The following is a 21509-nucleotide window of genomic DNA, read 5'->3' on the forward strand; positions in this document are numbered from 1 at the left end:
GTTAATTTTACCTTGTTCTTATTCAGCTATATAAAATCCTGCTCCAGCTTATTAGCACATGATTATTTGTTCACTCCTCAAGGAATCAAGCTTCTGTCAGTTCTACCTTCTCTGACACCTAGCCTGATAGGTGTATTTTTAAATCTGTTCTAAATGGTTAAATAAATTCAAATTGTTAGAATATACGACACACAGTTGTATACAAATAAAGCTATGTGTATAGAGTTAGACCTCCGGTTATGAGATTGGCTTTCTTCCATATTACTTTTGCAACCTTTCAGCTGCCTGTTTTTTGGACATTGGCTTGTTCCCAGAAGCAAAAAAGACATAGCTTTGATGATCTATTTGAATGATTGACTATTTATTTGTGTTCTTTATTTGACATCCCATAACAAAAAGTTCAGTGGGCAGTTCACTAGATAAAACAAAAATTGAAAAATATTCAGTAATACAGTCAAATACTGTAAGATAAAATGCAGCATTTAAACATCCCATAAAATCACAAACAAATTCATGCAAAAAACAGATAGGAGAATAAAAAGCTGCAAAGCTAAAAGAGATTTTGGCTTCTTACTATCCATTGTTCAAGCAAGTACTGTATACAAATGTTGCTTCTGCATATTTACTGAGTTACAATTCAATCATTAGATGGCGATAATTTATTATTGCCCTTGATTGTCCCCTCCCTCCCAAATGTGATGTGTCAAGTTTCCTCCACGCTCCAAACAGCTAAGTCTGGGCAAGGAAGGATAATATCCAAGAGAAGTTGTGTTGTTCAAGAACTTGAACCGGGACTTTATCTTTCCTGTGGATATCAAGAATCTTGATCAAATAATGCAGGCAAAGACTGAATATTTCACATTGCAATTATAACATGTTGATGAACTGTACCTATGTGATAGACTGAACGTAACAGCACAGCAGAGACTCCATGGTGGTGGTCCAGTTTAAATTACAGCAGATGGTCAGGGCAAATTGGTGGGCGTGGGGAGATGAGCAAGAGCACAGGTTTCAGTGAGGAAGATGCTAGGCTTCACAAGCTGCTCAAGAAACATGACTTCCCACACTCAGTGCCTGCTCCAAACAGCCATGAGCCTCCCTTGCATGCTGAGGGCAAAATCATACCCATAGTAAATGGTTTTCCTAGTTCATAAAAATGACTTAACAATCACTAATGTATAAATATAAGCCACAATTCTGATGTTGGTTACATGTGGTTCAGTGGAACTAAAGCAGTGGTAGGGGAACCCTTTTTGGAGCAGCGGCCACATTCCATTCTAGTCACATGCCAGTGGTGGGCAGGGCCAGAGGTACAAGGAGGTAGAGCAACAAAGTCAAATAAAATATCTGCATAATAAGCTAGTTTTATACACCCTCCTCTATACCCATCTAGGCAAGCAAGGAACACTATTGGAGTTCAACATTCCAGCCAGGAAAGATGTAAAGCAGGAACAGTGAGAGTTGTGGGTCAGAGAGAGGGGATGTGGCTGAGGTGGGGTATATGAGGGCCTTCTCGGTGGTGGCGCCTGCCCTGTGGAATGCCCTCCCAACAGATGTCAAAGAGGAAAACAACTACCAGACTTTTAGAAGACATCTGAAGGCAGCCCTGTTCAGGGAAGCTTTTAATGTTTAATAGATTACTGTGTTTTATTTTTCTGTTGGAAGCCGCCCAGAGTGGCTGGGGAAACCCAGCCAGATGGGCGGGGTATAAATAAATAAATAAATAATAATAATAATAAATAATTTTATTATGACTTGAGGACAGTCCTGAAGACCAGACAGAGAGCATGGAAGGTCACAGGTTCTCTACCACTGGACTAAACATGTATGACCAAAGAAATTTTTGATTAGTAAATGTTCTGAATTCCTTTTCCTGACTCAAAACCACCAGGGATGAAGGTTTTCTTGGTAATAAATTAAACATGTACACTTTTAGTCTGTAGTTACAAGCATTCAGTGAAATGGCATTACAGAAAATGAGAGAACTTTATGGAAAAGGATACAGAAAAGTTAATTATAATATAAATCATATATAGAAACCTCATTTGGCAAATAATGTTCCATTTTATGTTTTAGATATATTTTCTTAATCTGGCAGGAGAGGGAAGCTCTGCTTTCTTAATAAGGGCAAATCTCAAAGATTTTTAAGCCAGCAATGAGCAAATCATTCTTGGCAAATATATTCCTGGGTGGTGTATACAATGGATGAACCCTGATCCTCAGGACACTGAGATTCAGTATGTCTTCTCCAGAAGGAGAAATCTGTGATTTAAGCCCTGGAAAGTTCAGACCCAGTTGGAATATACATCTTCTTTAGCTGAGTCAACACAGAGGTAGTAAAGAGTTCAAGAGCTTCTTAAAATGCATTTGCAGATGATAAAAAATACAGACTTCATCTGCAAACTATAAATGGAAGAGTTTGGGACATTTTAATGAAGATCTCCTTTTATCCTCCCAGATATATCAAAATCTACTACTGTGAGCAACATACTCATAGGAAGATTCAGCATAAATCTTGAGAGAGAATTTTCAGGCGAGGTTTGGGGAGTAATACATAAGTAAGATAAGGATGAAAAAGATCCATAACTCAGTGGCAGAGCATGTGATCTGAATGCAAGTGAGCACTAATTTGTCTCCTAAAGGTCATCTAAGGCAGTGGTCCTCAACCCCCGGGCCACGTACCGGTACCGGTCCGCCCAAGGAACATTAAATACAATTAAATTAAAATTATTAAATCAAAACAATCTAAATAAAATATAAATAATCAATGCCCCCCCTCAGCGGGCCACGAAACAATCAACGCCCCCCCCCTCAGCGGGCCGCAGTAAAATTATCAAACGTTGACTGGTCCGCAGCGATAAAAAGGTTGGGGAGCACTGATCTAAGGGACCTTGAGATCCAGGAAAGTTATTTTCCCACCACACTCCCACCACAGATGGATTGCTGGTTTGGCTCCAGATAAGGCATGTAGTCGTATCTTAAACCCGTAGTCTCTTAAAAACTACCTAGACAGGAGGAACTCTTATTAGAGATATATATCACCAGTGAATGTACTAGTGCAGCTGGTTCAGGTAAAGCCTAATTTCTCTCTTCAGCAATGTACCTTTCATATTTAGATGGTTGAACTCAATCCTAAAGCTGTATTGAGATGTTTATTAATAATCCTCTGCCATGTGAGATGAATCCATAATGAAGGAAAATGTGATTTAAGTGACTTTACACCATCCCATTCCTTTCTGGAAGCAAGGACAAACTATTCCAAAATAGTCTTATGACGTGCTTTGCAGATGTGGAATTTTGTGGTTACAAAGAGCATTAAGAAATTATTTGTGAATTAGCACTCTAGTCTTCTAAAAAGACAGGCTGCTGGCTTATTCAGGAGTAGATCTGCTAGTGGCTGAAGGACTCTGCCCAGACTCTTGGAAAAGAATTGTTTCTGATCAGCAGATCTTATGCAGCCCTTCATCAGGAACATACCCACACATTGCACAAAACACCACTGAGGAATATCCCTTTAATAAAATACTTGGTTTCCTACAATGAAACCCAGTGTTGGAACACTAATAAGCATTTGGTTTTGTGCAAACAGAACTAGCAGTTCCCAGAACTATATGCTTATGGGGCAGATGATGCAGAGCCGGCACAATTTTACACCATCTGAACTATAACATAGGCTAGAGTCATTGAATTGAAACTGAATAAGTGCCTTAGACTTCAGTCAGTGTTCATCAGTTTCGTCACCCTAACTGATCCAGGGCTGAAGACCTAATTCAGTTTTGACTGGTACTGGTAACACAAAAGCCTGAAGGGTACAGTTTTTAAAGAAAAAAAAATCAATGTTGCATGGTAAATAGAATCAGATGGACCAACAACTATGAAATTACACAGTTCACTTCCAGGTAAATGGTGGATTGCTTTTCCAGCTTAATATTTAGTTCTTTTTTGTCCATTGCCTTATCAAAAGTCTTAAGCAACTGGAAACTTTCCTTTATGCCCAGTACATTATCATACTATTGTTCCTAGATAACATTGACTGATTCATTTTAACATTGACTAACTCATCTTATTCTTTGAAACAATCTTGGTTTTTGTGATTTGTAGATTGTGACCTCTTAATCAGACTGTGCTTCTGTGGCTCCTTTTACTCTTATTCCATAGGTCAACTCACTTGTTGTTTTTGTGTTTATTGTTTTTGAACTTCATCCAGCATGTCAATATCTTTCTGGCAGTGTTGAGCCTAGAATGTCATGTGAAAGTACAAAGGCAACAACCAGTTCATTTATTACCTTGTTTGCCTCTTTCCCTTGGCCAACTCTTGGTCCCCTTCCTTTCACTAGAGATGCTGTATCTGCCACAAACCATCCCAGTCCATATCCCTAAAACTACATATTTGAAAAGCAGACAACCAAGAAAATGTCTCTTCCCAAATAGACCTGTGAGATCACTACAGTCATCAGATGATTTTTGCTGAGAGTGTTGTGATCTGCAGAAATCCACCCAGCGAGAACATGGTAGCATGCACTTTGTGGAATGAACTTCCCTGTGCAATGTGATAGGCACGCATGGTGGCTTGTTTCAATAACCTATCTTTTTGCACAGGCATTCTCAGATAATTGATGCCAACTTTTAACTGACCTCCAAGCTCTCATGTGGATATTCTAGAGTGATGGAGTCCTAGAGTATGGGGAACACCACCGAAAAGGAATTCTCTTTTGGAATTGCACCATGACCTGCCTCCAGAGGCAACACACACACTAATAAAATACATCAGAATGATTTTTGCAAATGTAACTGATATCAGAGGGAGAATGCACCAATTTTTTAAAAAAGAAAGATGCAGATGAGGACGACCACACTTGGTCTTGAACTTACTATTGGGGAGATTAAATCAAGAGAGAAATTATTCTATATCATTTCCGTTTCAGCTGTTGCCCATTATAATGTGTGTGAAAAACTGAATTTTCAAAAAAGCACTATATGAATGCTAAAAACTATTATGATCATAAAGAGGTGGTGTTCTAGGTACCCTATTGTGATCCTTACCACAAAATCATGATTCCATCCCAGTGATGATTTCATAGTAAATATGCAGGTAGTTGGTTCTGCCTACACGATTGCAAACTTTGAAAAAGCAGCACTGTAACCAACATAAAAGCTGCTTCCATGGTGTTCTGTCATACTTAAAGCAACATTGAACTAAGCCTGTGTGATACTGATGATAGTACATCGTATTCATATAGCCCTTCATTTATTATTTTTATTTGTAATACAGAGAGTGCTCAAATCACATTATGGGAAGTGCTTCCCATAAGCTCAGCAATTGCTTGCAACCCAGTTGCACAGCAGGCTACTGCTACGTATCTCCATAATGCAAATGGGTAGTGGCTAAGGCTGTGAGGCAGTCACCTACCTATGGCTATCTATAAGTTGACAGGGGAGGTGTCTCAGCAAGCCTCCTTGGTAGACGGGTGTTTCACGTACAAATGGTCTAGTCTTGTGGATTTTTGGAAATGGCATGTCTTAAAATGTTTTTTTTTATACTGAATATACTCATGATCAAAATATACACATGTAATATTGCAATAGCTCAGCAAAATATGCACTTATAACATGGTGATGTGGAAAATTTGAGATACACACACACACACACACTTTTCTTCAGTTTCAGTTAATTAGTTAATAATTCTAACAATGACCAAACTAGCACGCATATAACATAAACTCAAGAAGCAAACAAAAAAGAGGAGGAGATAGTGTGGAGTTTTGGAGGAAAGACATGCTCAGCACACTCTAGTCTGATCTTGCTCTCTGGGCTCACATTGTAAACTTGGCCTCAGTAACATACAGCTGGTATGAACTTAGTGAAAGGCTAAGTTAGGGAAGAGCCAAAATACAGTACATGTCTAAGCACAGTCACATGCAAACACAGAGATGGGAAGAGGGAGCAGATTTCTCGGGAAAGGACCTCTAGAAGGTAGGATTAAGAGTAAAAATTGCCTTCCCCAGCCCCGATTGAAAATAAAGTAGCAAGCAATGAAAAACACTCTGGAATTTCAAAAGGCATGTATCAGGAGGCTGGGGTTTTTTTACTGCAGCTTTCTTATACTGTCTTCAGAAATTATTCCATTAAACCATTATGGGTGGTATTTAACTCAAATAAAGGTCTGTGCACTGCTCTGGTTCGCCAGAAGCAGCTTAGTCATGCTGGCCACATGACCCGGAAGCTGTACGCCGGCTCCCTCAGCCAATAAAGGAGTCCCTTTACCTTTATCTTTAAAGGTCCAGCTCACCTATGAAAATTACATGTGACTGAAATAGTGACTTTTCAGACTCATCATTTCAACCCTAAGAAATTTTGCATGGAATAATAGCCATGGATTAAGCAATTGAATAGTGGGGGTTTTTTTGTACAGAAAACTGCTGTTAACAAGTAGACCTCTTAGTGTATACAGCCTTTCAAGCTTCACAACTTAAAAACATTTAACTGAAGAAAGATTATTGTTGCCAGCAAAGGAGAGATAAAATCAAGTAGATTTTGTTGTACATGCTTCCTCTTGAGAATCTTGCCCTAGCAAAGCTTTAATTATGAGAGCCGCAGATGTACTTTATACTTAATTAAAGGTTCTCATTTGTGCTATGTTATACATGTATAAGTTTGGTAAATTAGGGTGAAATATTACCTAAGAATTTCTCTTTGACTGCATATAGAATCAAGCTTATCATTCAACAAAGCCCACAATTTGCAAGTAAAATAATTATGACCTATTTTTACAGGGGCAAATATAAATAAGTCTTCTCCCAGACAAGTTGTTGTTGTTGTTTAGTCGTTTAGTCGTGTCCGACTCTTCGTGACCCCATGGACCATAGCACGCCAGGCACTCCTGTCTTGCACTGCCTCCCGCAATTTGGTCAAACTCATGTTCGTAGCTTCGAGAACACTGTCCAACCATCTTGTCCTCTGTCGTCCCCTTCTCCTAGTGCCCTCAATCTTTCCCAACATCAGGGTCTTTTCCAGGGAGTCTTCTCTTCTCATGAGGTGGCCAAAGTATTGGAGCCTGAGCTTCACGATCTGTCCTTCCAGGGAGCACTCAGGGCTGATTTCCTTAAGAATGGATAGGTTTGATCTTCTTGCAGTCCATGGGACTCTCAAGAGTCTCCTCCAGCACCATAATTCAAAAGCATCAATTCTTCGGCGATCAGCCTTCTTTATGGTCCAGCTCTCACTTCCATACATCACTACTGGGAAAACCATAGCTTTAACTATACGGACCTTTGTCGGCAAGGTGATGTCTCTGCTTTTTAAGATGCTGTCTAGGTTTGTCATTGCTTTTCTCCCAAGAAGCAGGCGTCTTTTAATTTCGTGACTGCTGTCACCATCTGCAGTGATCAAGGAGCCCAAGAAAGTAAAATCTCTCACTGCCTCCATTTCTTCCCCTTCTATTTGCCAGGAGGTGATGGGACCAGTGGCCATGATCTTGGTTTTTTTGATGTTGAGCTTCAGACCATATTTTGCGCTCTCCTCTTTCACCCTCATTAAAAGGTAGCATGCTTCCTCAGTAGCATGTTGGACGCCTTCCGACCTGAGGGGCTCATCTTCCAGCGTCATAACTTTTATATGCCTGTTGTCTTTGTCCATGGAGTTTTCTTGGCAGGGTTACTGGAGTGGCTTGCCAGTTCCTTCTCCAGGTGGATCACGTTTAGTCAAAACTCTCCACTATGACCTGTCCATCTTGGGTGGCCCTGCATGGCATAGCTCATAGCTTCTCTGAGTTATTCAAGCCCCTTCGCCACGACAAGGCATTGATCCATGAAGGGGCCCAGACAAGTATTGAATCTAATAAGACTAATATTCTGGCCTGCCACAGTTCAGCCAAAATGGATCTCTTCTTCATGCCTTGGTTCACCATTTGAATAATAAGATGCTGGGTTAGATAAGCCTTTGGTCTGATCCTGTATGGCTTTTAATATCCTTTTAAAACATACATTTGCAACAAAAACAGAAAGCCTGGGAAATCGTAATAAAGAAAAGGTGAGAATGAGGAACCGTGATCACATCCTCCATCATGCATAGCAATGAAACAGTTTATAAAAGAGGCTGACATAGCTTGTGGTGAAGGGGTTATCCAAAACTACATTTGAGACTAATTCCACCAGCTTGGTTAGGGAGACTGTATCATAGTAGGGTAATTGTACACTAATAGCATCCCTATTCTGTCTCTTTGGCCCAACACCACAAAAACCCCTCAAACCCAGTCTCAGTATGGATTGTTCTCATGGTGAAAGAGATGATTTCTTTACGGATGACAACCACCCCCTCATTCTGCCCCTCTGAACTTGGCTGGTGCTGCATCAAGTACCCAAGTGGACACAGCTGGCTTTGCTCAGGCCATCTACCCATGTTTTAGTTGTACGTGCCAAATTGCCCTCCCCCACTGTCAAATGAATGGTGGATGTTTTCTTATTGGCAGACCTCACATTTAGCAACACCACCACCTGACCAGAGGGTCAGCTCGCCAGCACCCTCTGATTCTGAAATGCCCTGGAGGAGGCCACAGACAAGGGTGACTCTCCCAACCTACCCCACCCCCATCATTCCATATTCACTACTTGTGAATATTCAGAGTATCCCTACCTTCTTAAACTTTGGCTGAATTGTGCCCATTGTATCTACAGTCATACCTCGGCTCCCAAATGATCAAAAACTGGAAGTGAGTGTTCTGGTTTTTGAATGATTTTTTGGAAACCAAACGTCTGCCGCAGCTTCCGCTATTGTTTCTGGTGCGCCTGCGCAATCGGAAACCAATCAGAAGCCTAGCCTTGGATTCTGAACGTTTTGGAAGTCAAACGGACTTCTGGAATGAATTCCGTTCAACATCTGAGGTACGACTGTATAGTGTAGATCAATGTTCAGATAACTAATATGCAAAAAAAACCTAGATAACGCTCCAGAACTGTATTTAATGCCCATTCTGTTTCACAACACACTTGTCTTTGAATCCATTGCTATTGATAGTATCTAATAGGCTGAGGATATTGCTCTTGGCTACTTTCATATAGAAAAAATTAAAGAATGATCAGCAGAAAGTTTGTTGTGTTACCAAGAGATTTTACTGCCATTTAAACAAAAATACTTAATAATAGGGATTTGCTATTCACAACAATGTGGAAATAATTATATCCTATTATTAAAGGGAGCTGATGTGTTTCAATACAGTATGTACAGTATGTGTGGTAAGTGAACATGGAGCAGCTAGTCAATCTTGTTCTACTGTTTGGGGATAGATTTAGAATTCCCTATTCTCATCCTAAATGAAAATAAAAGTAATGTTTTTAATGAAATTGAAGAAAGCTTCCCTTTGAATTGAGTGTGGCCAGTTATCTAGCTTAAGTGTGACAAGATTCTATTGTGAATGGTTCCTTGGCAGGCAAGTAACACTGCATATCACAAGGAGGAAATGCCAAAGCATTTTTGGCTGTTAAAAGCAGAAAATGGGGCCAAATAGATGCTTCAGTGAGAATAAAAACTAAGGCCAGTTCACACAACCTTTTTAATGTCATGAGGTATGGGTGAAATGATTATTCTCTGAGAGTGGCATGGGACTGGACTAAGTTAATGCAGCCCTCATGTTACTGCAGTAACATAATAATCTGGTTTGAATTCATGTAACATAGTGAGTGGTAAAGGTACCTGGAGTAATTTTGCATATTTTAATTCTGTCCATCGGTTATGAAATCAAATGGAAAGCTCCATTGCATGAGAGCACCCCCTTCCCTCTACATATATCCTATTGAGAGCTACATTTAATTCCTCCCAATGAAAGCAATCCTCCTGAAACTGATGCTATGTACTGTGTCCAATGGGACTTACTAATAAGTGTATTCTGGACTGCATTTCAGAGAGTGAAAGGCAGTTATAGATGGTACTGGGCACACCATTTTTACAGGAACACAAAAATAATCTCGGCATGATACAGGTTGAGATTATGAACATCCTTCCAAAAGCTTCTGTTATGGTGTTAGCTTGCCATTTGACTTGTATCAAAGGTTTGTTCAGCAAGAAACTTGAATAATCACTGGGGTATAATATAAATTAGGATGCACTTGAGAAAAGTGCATTAATCTACCTTCATGCTATTAATATAGACCCAGACCTAATGAATTTTCTCAAAGACTTTGAATTAATATTTCTACAAGAAAATGGACAACTAGAGACATCAAAATCAGTGGATTCACCTCCTATATGGTACCTGCACAGAAAACAAATACTAAGGGCCGGCCTAAAGCAAGCTTTTGCTGTCTGATTAAAGACAACCTAGGGATTGAAATCAAACAGCTAGAAAAAAAGCTCTCCATTTGCACAAGCTTTACTTCTAACTCAAACAAATGACATTTTTCTCTTTGTAAATGTCTAAGTTCCCCCTACTAAAAGCAATATCTCCAGTGAGAATTGGTCACAATTAACTCTTTAATCGAAAATCTGATTGATAAATATCCAAACTCCTCACTAATAATAGTAGGCGATTTCAATGCTAGGGTGGGAACCAACAATGAGCAACTATGTAGTAAATTAAATTGGAACATTGGCAACAATATTGCTTATGCACTGAAAATAGAACGATTATCCAGAGACAAGGTTATAAATAGGGAAGGCTTATGCCTACTTGAGTTATGTAACAACTTTAATCTGCAGATTGTGAATGGTTCCACAAAAGGGGATAGAAGCGGAGAATTTACATATCCCCCCCCCCCGAGGATGCAGTGTAATCGATTATATCCTTGTCCCTTATATTATTGTAAATTTGATCACGGATTTCAAAGTTGGAATGCGTACTGAAAGCGATAACCAACCTTTATTGCTGTCTATCAACTTAAAGTTGGAAACTAAAATAACTAATTGTAACATCCTAGGACCTTGCCAATATAAACAAACGACCCAACTATAATGGTCCCAGGAAATAAGTGTAGCAGTGGGGCAAAAACTTACAGCTAACTTGAGACAACAGGTGCTATTAAATTTAAAGAACGCTAATCCCCATAGGAACATTTTGAAAATCTATAATGAAATTTTTCAAATCTTTGCAGAGCTTAACACTCCACCTAAAATCTGGGTACCTAAATACAGCGCTAGCCCTTGGTTTGATGATGAATGCTTTCAGCTTAAAAGAAAATTGCGCCAAGCCTTCAAAAATAATCGTACTAAATTAGAACTCTCCTATTTAGATGAAAAAAGAAAATTTCACCATACTCTGGCCGAAAAGAAACAAAAATATGCTACTCAAAAATGGTTACAATTACTTGACTCAATTCAAAACAAAAACAACAAAACGTTCTGGATGCTAGTGTATGGAGGTCTGAAAACCGACAATCAATTAAATTTTTCATCAATCACAGAATCTAAATGGTTCCAGTACTTTACATCCATATTTAATGATCTACATAGTGAATCAAAAGGAAACAAGGCCATAGTTAATAAAATCAACAAACTGTAGGATTGGCCAAGGGTAGAAGAGGAGGAAATCAGGGAGATAGTTAGAAGCTTTAAATTGGGGAAATCACCTGGGCCAGACGGTCTACCGATAAAATTATTTAAGACATACATGGACTGGTGGGCAGAACCCTTAGCTCAGTTAATTACTCTCATTGATAAACATGGAATCATGCCTGAAATATGGCTTAGATCAATAATTATTCCAATTTTTAAAAATGGCGACCCAAACGAACCAAAGAACTATAGACCAATAAGCTTATTATCAGTCATAGGAAAAATCTATGCCAAGCACCTCTTACCTGGATAAAAAACCTAAATTTACCAGGGAAAGAACAAATAGGCTTCTCTAAAGGTTGCTGTACTTTAGACCATTGCCTTATTTGGTTGAAAAATATAGATCCCAAAAGCAATCTAAGACTTACGCACCTTTTGTAGATTTCCATGGTGCCTTTGACTCAGTTGATCATGCAAAATTGTGGAAGAAACTTGTAGAGCTAAGAATTGATCAACGCCTATTGATTTTAATACAAAATTTATATTCTTTCAACATCTGTCAAATTAAACTCAACATTAAAGGTCACCTCTCGTCTGATATCCCTAATACAAAAGGGGTAAAACAAGAGTGTATTCGTGCCCCCTTTCTATTTAATCTATTTTTATCAGATCTCCCAGAACACCTCCAAAAAGTAGAATCACACGCCCCCAAACTCAACCAGAAGCCTGTTCCTCTTTTATTATACACAGATGACGCAGTCCTACTATCATTAATGAGCTTGGGTTTGAAACGTCTTATACTCTCCCTGAGTCTCTACTGTGAAATTAACAAACTTTCTATAAACTATGAGAAGACGAAAATCTTGGTTTTCTCCAAAGGTTGGAAACTAGGGAAATGGAAAATAAGAGAACAAGAAATCCAGCAAGTAAAGATGTATAAGTATCTGGGAATTTTATTTCAGAGCAATTTAGGGTGGTCAAATCACTGTACAAATGCTATAAAACAGGCGAAGAGTACCTCCTCAGCTGTTGCTCGTTTCTATTATCAGAAAGGAAACCAATTTATCCCTACGGCCAACCAAATTTTCCAAGCAAAGGTGTTATCCCAGATACTCTACGGGGTCCCAGTATGGGTACAAGCATTTAATAGAGATTTAGAAAAGATTCACTCAAGTTTCCTGAGATGTATCATTGGAGTCCCAACTTCCATTAAATATGAATCAATGTGTGCAGAATTAGGCATACACACAATGGAATACTGGGCTTGGACTATTGCCATAAAATACTGGTTACGGTGCCATTTCTGTTGCCCACCATCAAGTCTGCTCTCTGACCTGCTCAAGGACTCTTATAAATCTAGATGGTACCAACTCCTAGAAAACTAAATTAGATTCATAGGCATTGAGCTGGAGCCCTTGTATAATTCAAGTGAGCAATATATCTTCCACAATGTCCAAATCAGATTAAAGGATGTTGAAAGACAAAACATTGTGGCAGCTGCAAATAAGTTTGCTCCCCCATGTTCTATGATTTAAATATCTTAGATAATAGGTCAACTATGTTACAAAGCTAATAATCCCAGCCCAACGTAGGCCCGACTGAATGTCTTTCCCTCGGCTTTTGTCAGGGGTAGATATCGGAACACTCCAGAGACAAGAGATACTGTAGATGTTCTCTGAATGTGCCGGATACTGTAGAGCATATTCTCTTTCATTGTCCACTCCACAGCATGCTGTGTGAACGTGTGTTGTTCCCCCTTCTGGGTGCTCTGACACTGCAGCATGGTGAAAATGTTGGATTCTGCCTGTCTGACATTGACCATAAGGTGTCTGCGGGAGATGCAGTTTACTGTTGCCTCTTTGTTTGCATTTTAAATACTTTTGTATGTGACTCTTTTTCTTGCGGTTCTACTTGTAAAATGCCTAATAAAGGTTTGATAGTCAATATTTTGCAGAATCTTCAAAAGTTCACTGGGAAGAAGATGACTTTTCTGAGTTCTATGATTCAGAAATAACCTTGAAATTAGATGGTGTCTCTAACTTGGTATCTTCCTGAATTTAACTTGATTGAATGTCAGAGTAATGTGTAGGTTGGGATCCTTTCAGTTTTACCTCATGTCTGTTCTCATGTTTTAATCTGCAGCAATCCTTTGAATTAAATAATACAAAGGCAAGGCGGGCATGTGTAATAGCTTTGTAAACAATTAACTTAAAAGAGTATACAAAATGTCTTGTCATTTAGTAAAAAAAAAAGCTATTGACTGAGCCATGAAAGCTTTTAACCAAGAAATAAATATTTTGTTTCAGTGAAGGATCCAATGATAGACAAAAAATTGTCAAAGCAAAGTTTCAGTAATGGCCGCTTACCCAGTCCTGGGGTAGGTGGCGGTTGTGGCCTATTGCGACCTGACTCCCAGGAGCAATGCTGGGCTGGACGACAGCAATTGGGAAATCCCCATGCTGGCCACAGAGGAGGGCGGGAGTTCCTGCCAGTCCCAGTTTTGAATTCCAGCCAATCATGCCAGTCCATGGTGGGGCAGGGCTCAGGAGCGAACTGGAGTGGAGCAGGCTTCACCACAGTCTGCCCTCTGGGTTTAAGACTGGCGGTTTAACCCTCTGGGTTTAAGACTGGCTGCCCCTGACTTTGGGACTGTGGTCAGCTGAAGAGCACACCCTCCCATCCCTCCTTCCCTTTCATGCTTTGGGACTTGTTGTATATTAATGTTTCTTCCTCTAGGTTATTCGATTAACGGCCTTGCTCTGGTTCTTTAATGGTTGCTGGGAAGGAAATTGCCTGCAAATAGATAGGCCCCGTTTGCAGGCTTTGCCCTCCACATTGCAATGGTCACAACTTTGGCTGATGTAGGCACTGGGGTGGAATTCTTCCTGCAGCGGCATGGGAGGGCCATCCGTGTAGACCTGCATCTTGTGATTAACCCATTAATCCCATGATCAACCCTGCCATGCCTCAGCCTTCCACCAGGATGCTGGGAGAGATACATACATACCCAATGCCTAAGCCAAATCCTAACTATATCTGGAATCAACAAAATTGTGCCCAATTTCAAATCCTAGAACATTGTCCTTGTTTCATTTGTTCACCTTCTTAGACTACGACTTGCTCCTGGGGAAATGGGTCACTGCGAGTGGGACTGCAACAGGTACTCTTGGAAACAGTGAAGCATTTGTTGTTGTTTAGTTGTTTAGTCGTGTCCGACTCTACATAATTCTGAAATGAGCTTGCTTCTAGGCTATTCTTGTTTTGGAGCCCCAATTTGGCTCAATAGGCCTTGTAAATATTCCCAATACACAAACAACAATATAGTGTGCAGAGGAGAGAGAAATAAACCTTAACTCAAATTTAACAGGACTTTAAAAAATGAATTGCCCAAGGTTGATGGCTGAGAGGTTTTAACACAGTGGAAGAAAACTGAACTTTTCTCTACAAACTTTACAGGCCAATGTAGCTCATGTGTATTATATGTTTTAAAGTTCATTTCTCTCCTCGGCATTCTGCTGCTTCAGTCTCCCTCTGCTGAGGCTTTTCTATTTTAGTTCACAAGGTCCCGTGACCCTGTCAGCCAATAACAGAACAACAGAAGCAATGGAAACTTCTTTCTGAGATAAAAGTAAGTCAAAATAACTCGGCTTTTTCACGTTCTGCTCTTCCTCAGAATCAATTTTGTTTACTGCTGTTTTTATTTTCAGCATGTTAAACACAACTCATGGTGCCCAGGGGAGTAATTAAAAAGTTTCTTCAAACTGTGTTTTCGTAACGTCACTTTTATTTATGGTGTGTCTTCGGTATATTGCAGTACGACTGATCCTTCAAAAGAGCAACCGAATTGAAGGAATGCATGTCAGAAGCTGAATAACTTGTACATAAATGCAGATTTCACCCTTATTTTTCTAAAACTGGTCCAGTAGTTCAACAGTTACTATTCAGTAAGGATTTGTGTGCCAGGTCTCTCCCCAGTTTTCTCTCTGACCCATTCAGGAGCAAGGGACGAAAGTATTATAAAAAAAGGTCACATGTTCTGGCCATGACAAATTGCACATAAAGCAGCAGTTTTTTAGGCTTTCTCGTGGATTGCAGTACTATTAATCTTAAGTGGTTTCAAGATTTTTGCCTGAATTACTGGTAAATTTTTAGCACACTTAAGAGAATATTAAATAAGTAAAATGAAAATGAATCCAGCAGGATTTGGGATGACATAACTTTTATGTTCATGAGATTCATTTGTATCCAGGATGAACATAAAATGTGCATACTGTACAGGAAACGGTGAATATACACAACATATTTGGAATTAGGGCTACATCTTCAGATTAGAGGTATTGTCTTTTACTAAAATATTCTATAAATATTTTGGTGACAAATACCCCAGTGTATTAAGAATGAGCCTTTGTGAAGTGCTATGTTTAAGTTTCCCTGAGTAATATGTGGTAGTTAACTCCCCCCACCCCCAGTAATTGGACAGAAACTGAAATTGGACTGCCATCTCTGTGTGAAAACAGAAAGAAAGCTTTCCAAGTTACACAGATTTCTACTCTTAGGTAGTAATAAGATATGGTCCAGTTTTAGCCATATAAAGAGAGTGACTTTAAAAAAGAACTATGCAGGAATTTAATAATTTAAGGTCAATGCCATCTGAATCACGTAACATTTAGCAGATGCTACTAGAAATTAACTGAATAATTGTGTATTTAAAGTAACACATAAAATATTGTTTTTCAGTTGACCTGTTTCATTTATTAAATAACACTATAGTTTAAACCCATAGACCGTAATTATCTTACAGATTTAAACTGTAGTAATTCCCTCCTCCCTGGGAATTGCAATTCTACCAGAAGCGATTACAATTAAAGTGGTGTGTGTGTGTGTGTGTGTGTGAGAGAGAGAGAGAGAGAGAGAGATACTTTCAGGAGTATACAATCTGTGCATCAGTGCAGGATCACAACTTCAGAAGAACCTAATAAGTTGCCTTATACTGACTTAGACCATTGATACATCTAGCTAAGTACTGTGTACACTGTGTACAAACTAGACGTGATGTTAATTGTATTGATGCAGTTAATGTGCATATGTTAAAAAATTTAAATAGCAGCCATGGGAGATCGGAGCAGCCTATCTAGGGATTGGGTGGGGACAGGGGGAGATTCTCAATGGTCAGAGGATTTAGTGCATTATGCACCAAGCACCACTCTTTCCCTGTCAATGCCTTTAGAAATGTCAAGCAGAACACACAGAAATGGAGCTTCATGAAAAATTAGATGGGGAATAACAAACTATGATAGAATATAATATAGAATATTATAATCTCAAATTTTAAAATATTTTCATTGTTCTACCTAAATGTAGCATCTAGAGTATTGTACAAAACAACCTAACATCCAATCTGTGCATCCATGATACTGGAAATGATCTCCAGAACCCCAAATCACATTTTGTTTTACTGTATAGCTTATTGTGATTTTTCTTTTTAATGAACTTTACTAAGTCTGCTGGTAACCATATTCCCAGATAGTTTGATATTTTTTATAACCAAGGAATAAAAAAAACAAAAAAAGCTTTTGGAAGATGTTTTGGTCTCAGTGATATGCTGTGTTGAGCAGCCCTAGACTTCAAATTGGTAGCCAGGATAGTTGACGTAGGACAGGAGTAGGGAATGGTGACTATCAATTTCACTTTCTCTCAGTTTCTCATTTTCCCAATCTTAAAGTTCATTTGAGCATTGTGCACTAACCACAGTTTTTGAACCATCTTCATAGGCTGCCCAGCATAGAAGGCGATTACTAGATGGATGACTGTGCCCAAATACCAACCAAATTCCAAACCCAGCTCTGTTCTTTTGGTGGAGAACTGTTTGGCTATTCCCTCATATAATAAAATAAGAACAAAATAAGTGAAAGAATAATGAGAAGAGAGGGAGTGATACTTTCTTCATTAGCAGACTTTCAAAGTCATACCAGTGCATGAAAGGTTGTCATAAGAATAAGAACTTACAGTTTGCAAATCCGTAGGCAGAAGGAACAGAGTTAGCAGTAACGTGTCAGAACCATAATATTGATATCCTAGAATACAAGTAGTTTTTTTTATTTTAAAAAATTGCTAATAAGTTCGATAAATGAAGCCACTGACTTTTTAGTCCACTTTCAAGCTCCCTCTGAAGTGATGAAAGGCAGTTAGGTAGCAAGATATGTGCTATAAGAATTGTTTGATTTTAACTATTCCCCCATGCAGTGCCTGTAACCCAGACCCAGCAGGCATGTAACTTGTGAAAACCAAGAACTGAATCTGTTCTGAAACAGATAATTATTTTCATTATTCAATCTGAGTGAAATTCATGCATGAAGTAAGTTAGGCTTTTGAAACTTTTTTTATTCTCAAGTAAAGACAAAGGGGCCTTTATAGTTTCATATTTGTGTGCTTTGAAAGAAGAAAGAACACATTCATATAGGAAATAATCGGACGTGATTGCTGAAGAAAGTAGATATAAACTTTAAATTTTTAATCTTACTAAAACTAATTCTATGTACCATGCAAGTTTCAAACAAGCAATTTACCTTTCTTTCTTTCTTTCTTTCTTTCTTTCTGAGATTTTTAAATGGAAAATAATAAAATACTTTTTACTCCAAAAAAAAAAAGGAATACTGTATAGCATGCATGCATGCATATAAACATATATTTATTTGTATGCCACCTTTCCATAGTTAAAACCATGTTCAAGGAGGCTTACGACATGTAAAGAAACCCACATAATTACAACAAAAAATAGTCATATGGAACAATTTTCATATAAATCATAATAAGATATAAAATAAAGATACAAAAAGTTAATATCAATAACAGCAACAACCTACCCTCCGTTCCGTAAACCCCCCCCCCCCCGGCCAGGTGAAAAAAGGCCTGCCAGGCAGGTAACAGCTCTTCAAGGACTCGCAGCCAATATGGTCTTGACTTATAGCCAGCATGGTTGTGTTATAGCACTATACCTCCCTTTCATTAAAATGTAAATAGCTGGAAAAGCATTTTAGCAGTAACTAAAATATCACTTGATTAAAAAGGGGGTTGTCTTAAAATGGTACCTGCCCCAGAGTACGAAAGTCAGACTTCTGCAGCCTGAGGAATTTTTTTAAAGAAACCACAAGGAAAAAACCAGGATGACAATGACTACATGATGACATTGTGTGGATGCCATGTAAAAAGTGAGTGAAAAGCACCTAATGTGGAACAGTCTCTGTTCTTGTAAATACGTTTTTTTTAGGCAGGGCATTGCTTGAGGGAAGCAAGTATCTTTGTAATAATTGTCTATATATATATATATATCAAGAGCACCTTTATGATTATATATTGCCTTTTTCACTTTACGTTAACAAACAAATTTTCTAAAAATGTTGCAGAACTGTTCTAGTTTCCTTGCATGACTCACTTGAAGCTAAGGCAATAGTAGCCCACAACAAATATGTATACAGCCTTTGAATTCCTTCTGGAGTAGGAATCAGTTTTATAGGTTTGGCCAGAGATCAAAGAGAGTTAGAAAAAGGTACAAGTTATGCTGCAGGCAATAATGGCTGACGCTATCATCTTTCTCTATCATTCTGCCCCAAGTCTTCGTGCCAGTCTATTTAGTTTATTTCTGTACTACATCTGGTACGTTGTCTTAAGACAGGTCCAGTTGGGAGTCTATTTATTTCTCAATCCATTTCCCCACAATCTAAGGTATAGTACTGGCTTCTCTCATGGGTTTTAGAGGACAAATGAAATAACGGTGCTACAGTATGCTGTAAATACAGTTGCAGAAGTTTGGATAATGAGACATTTAGACGAGAGTTATGCTGACTCTCATGGTAATTAACACGTAATAGGAATCGATTGCTGGAAGTAAGAACTGGAATACAAAATTTTGAATTTACTCACATAACATAGTAACAGAATATCACAATTGTAGCTGTGTACGAACTGCTGACAGGTACATTGCCTTGCCTTGCCTGTTTACCTTGCTCTGAGATGGTCTTGAGTTTACTTTTTATGTTGTTGCAATTCTGTGGCTTTTAAAGTCTAATTTGTATGGGCAACTTTCAGTCGCTGGGGTCCAGGGTTGTAAACAAATCTGGCCAACTATCTATGCTTGACTTTGTCCATCATTGTCCATCACATTCTAACATACAGATTGTCTGGCTGGATCCGGAAGATTGTTAATGCATCCCTAAGGATGAGAGTGGGACCAGTTTCTTTTGAAGGAGACAGTGATTTGGCCTCTGATGAAAAACCTAACCTGGATTCAGAAGAAGTTAACAATAGGCCGGTACCTAACCTTCCTTGATAGTAGTTGCTGAAGGGTGGTTGTTGGGAAAGTCTTTATACTTTTGGACAAAGCTGATTTCTAGATTCTTTTAGTTTGGAGTAGGTTTTGGAACTGAAACTGCCTTGAACAACCAGCAGAGTGTCATGTATTGAGAGAAAGGCAGGGAAAGTGTGACCTTGTTAATTTTCTTAGACTTCTAGTGGCCTTTGATACTGCTGACCATGGTGGGCAGGCTTTCTGAGTTGTGGATTGGCAGCACTATTTTGTAGTGGTTCACTTTCATTATCATTATAATCAACAAATAAACTGGAAATAGAATAGATGAGTGTAAGAGAAGAAAGTTATTATAGGAGGAAGCAGTAGTGGCTGGTGGGGCTGCATTGCTCCTGGCTTACTGGGAGGGAACTATGCTAGCTTCCAGTTGAGCTCACAATAAGAAGATGAGGTAATATGAATAACCAATAGGATCCCATATATTCCTAAAGTTGTTGGCTCTGGCTACAAATAGCCAATGAAGTCTCATCTGTTTACTCTAGCTTGGCACCTCAGTCTGAGTAACTTGTTGGTTGTCAATGGTTAACTCCTACACTGACCGGTTAGTCAGTCACTACCAATGATATTGTGTTGAACAAGAGGTCTGACAAAATGGTTTTTCAGTAGCTTGTCACTTTCAGCTCAGTAGATCCATGACTAGACAGACATGAGAGAAAATTTTAGAAAGAGGGGTGTTAAAAGGTTTAATGTGTCTGTATGCATTGTATCAACCAAGCAATGCCCTTGGCCAAATTGGAATTGGAATAATTTATTGGCCAAGTACCAAACATACTTGGAATTTTGCTTCAACTACATTGCAATGTAAATGTACCTTATACAAACACTGTTCCACTCACAATACAATATCACAGCAAATGAACCCCACCCATAACTGGCCTCCCCTTCCGCTATACAACAATGAATTTTACAATTTGATGGCACAAGAGAAAAAACTGCTCCTGTAGCCTTGCCGTTTTTGTGTATAGAGTCCTGTAGCGACATCCAGATGGAAGTAGGTCAAACATATGATGACCAGGATGCAAAGGATCTGCAGCAATTCCCTCTGCTCTCTTCCTAGCTTGGATAGCATAAAGTGTCTCTATTGAAGGCAAACTAACGCCAATTACACTTTCTGCAATTCTTACTGCTCGTTGGAGCCTTTTCTTGTCCATCTTGGAGGCTGTGCCATACCAGGCAGTAATAAAATTACAGAGAACAGTTTCAATGGTAGCTCTGTAAAATTGGATCAACACTTCTTGGGGCAAAATAAATTTTCTTTGTTGATGCAAGAAATACAACCTCTGGTGGGCCTTTTAAATAAGACTATTGATGTTGCCTCACCAATTTAAGTTTTGAGGAATTATAGAGCCCAGGAACTTAAAGGACTCTACTACTACAATCATATTACCAAGGGTGGAAAGTGGCAGCAAGATGGAAGAGTGCCTTCTGAAATCAATTACCATTTCCACTGTCTTTTGTGCATTTAGCACCAAATTATTCCTGCTGCACCATGAACAAGATGGTCTACTTCCCGCCTATATGCAGATTCATTGTCCTCCTGGATAAGCCCAATAACTGTTGTATCATCTCCAAATTTCAAGATCTTAACCGAGATCTTAGTTAAGGTGCAGTTGTTTGTGTATAGAGAGAAAAGCAGTGGGGAAAGTACACACCCCTGGGGAGCAC

General features: G+C 39.0%; 1 protein-coding gene across 5 annotated transcripts in view; it reads left to right on the plus strand.

Moving 5' to 3' along the window:
- Positions 1 to 21509, plus strand: part of ESR1 (estrogen receptor 1) — a 198715-nt gene that overhangs the window by 6233 nt on the left and 170973 nt on the right. Inside the window, exon 1 of one of the 5 annotated variants that reach the window (XM_060272751.1) lies at positions 14 to 5974. The exons of 3 other annotated variants lie outside the window; for them this stretch is intronic. The gene's annotated coding sequence lies outside the window, so the exon portion shown is untranslated. Of the gene's footprint in view, positions 1 to 13; positions 5975 to 7410; positions 15111 to 21509 lie in introns of those variants that run through there. One more of the 5 variants, XM_035108739.2, reaches the window with a different exon arrangement.

Source organism: Zootoca vivipara, chromosome 3 (genome assembly GCF_963506605.1).
Source record: "Zootoca vivipara chromosome 3, rZooViv1.1, whole genome shotgun sequence".
NCBI lineage: Eukaryota > Metazoa > Chordata > Lepidosauria > Squamata > Lacertidae > Zootoca > Zootoca vivipara.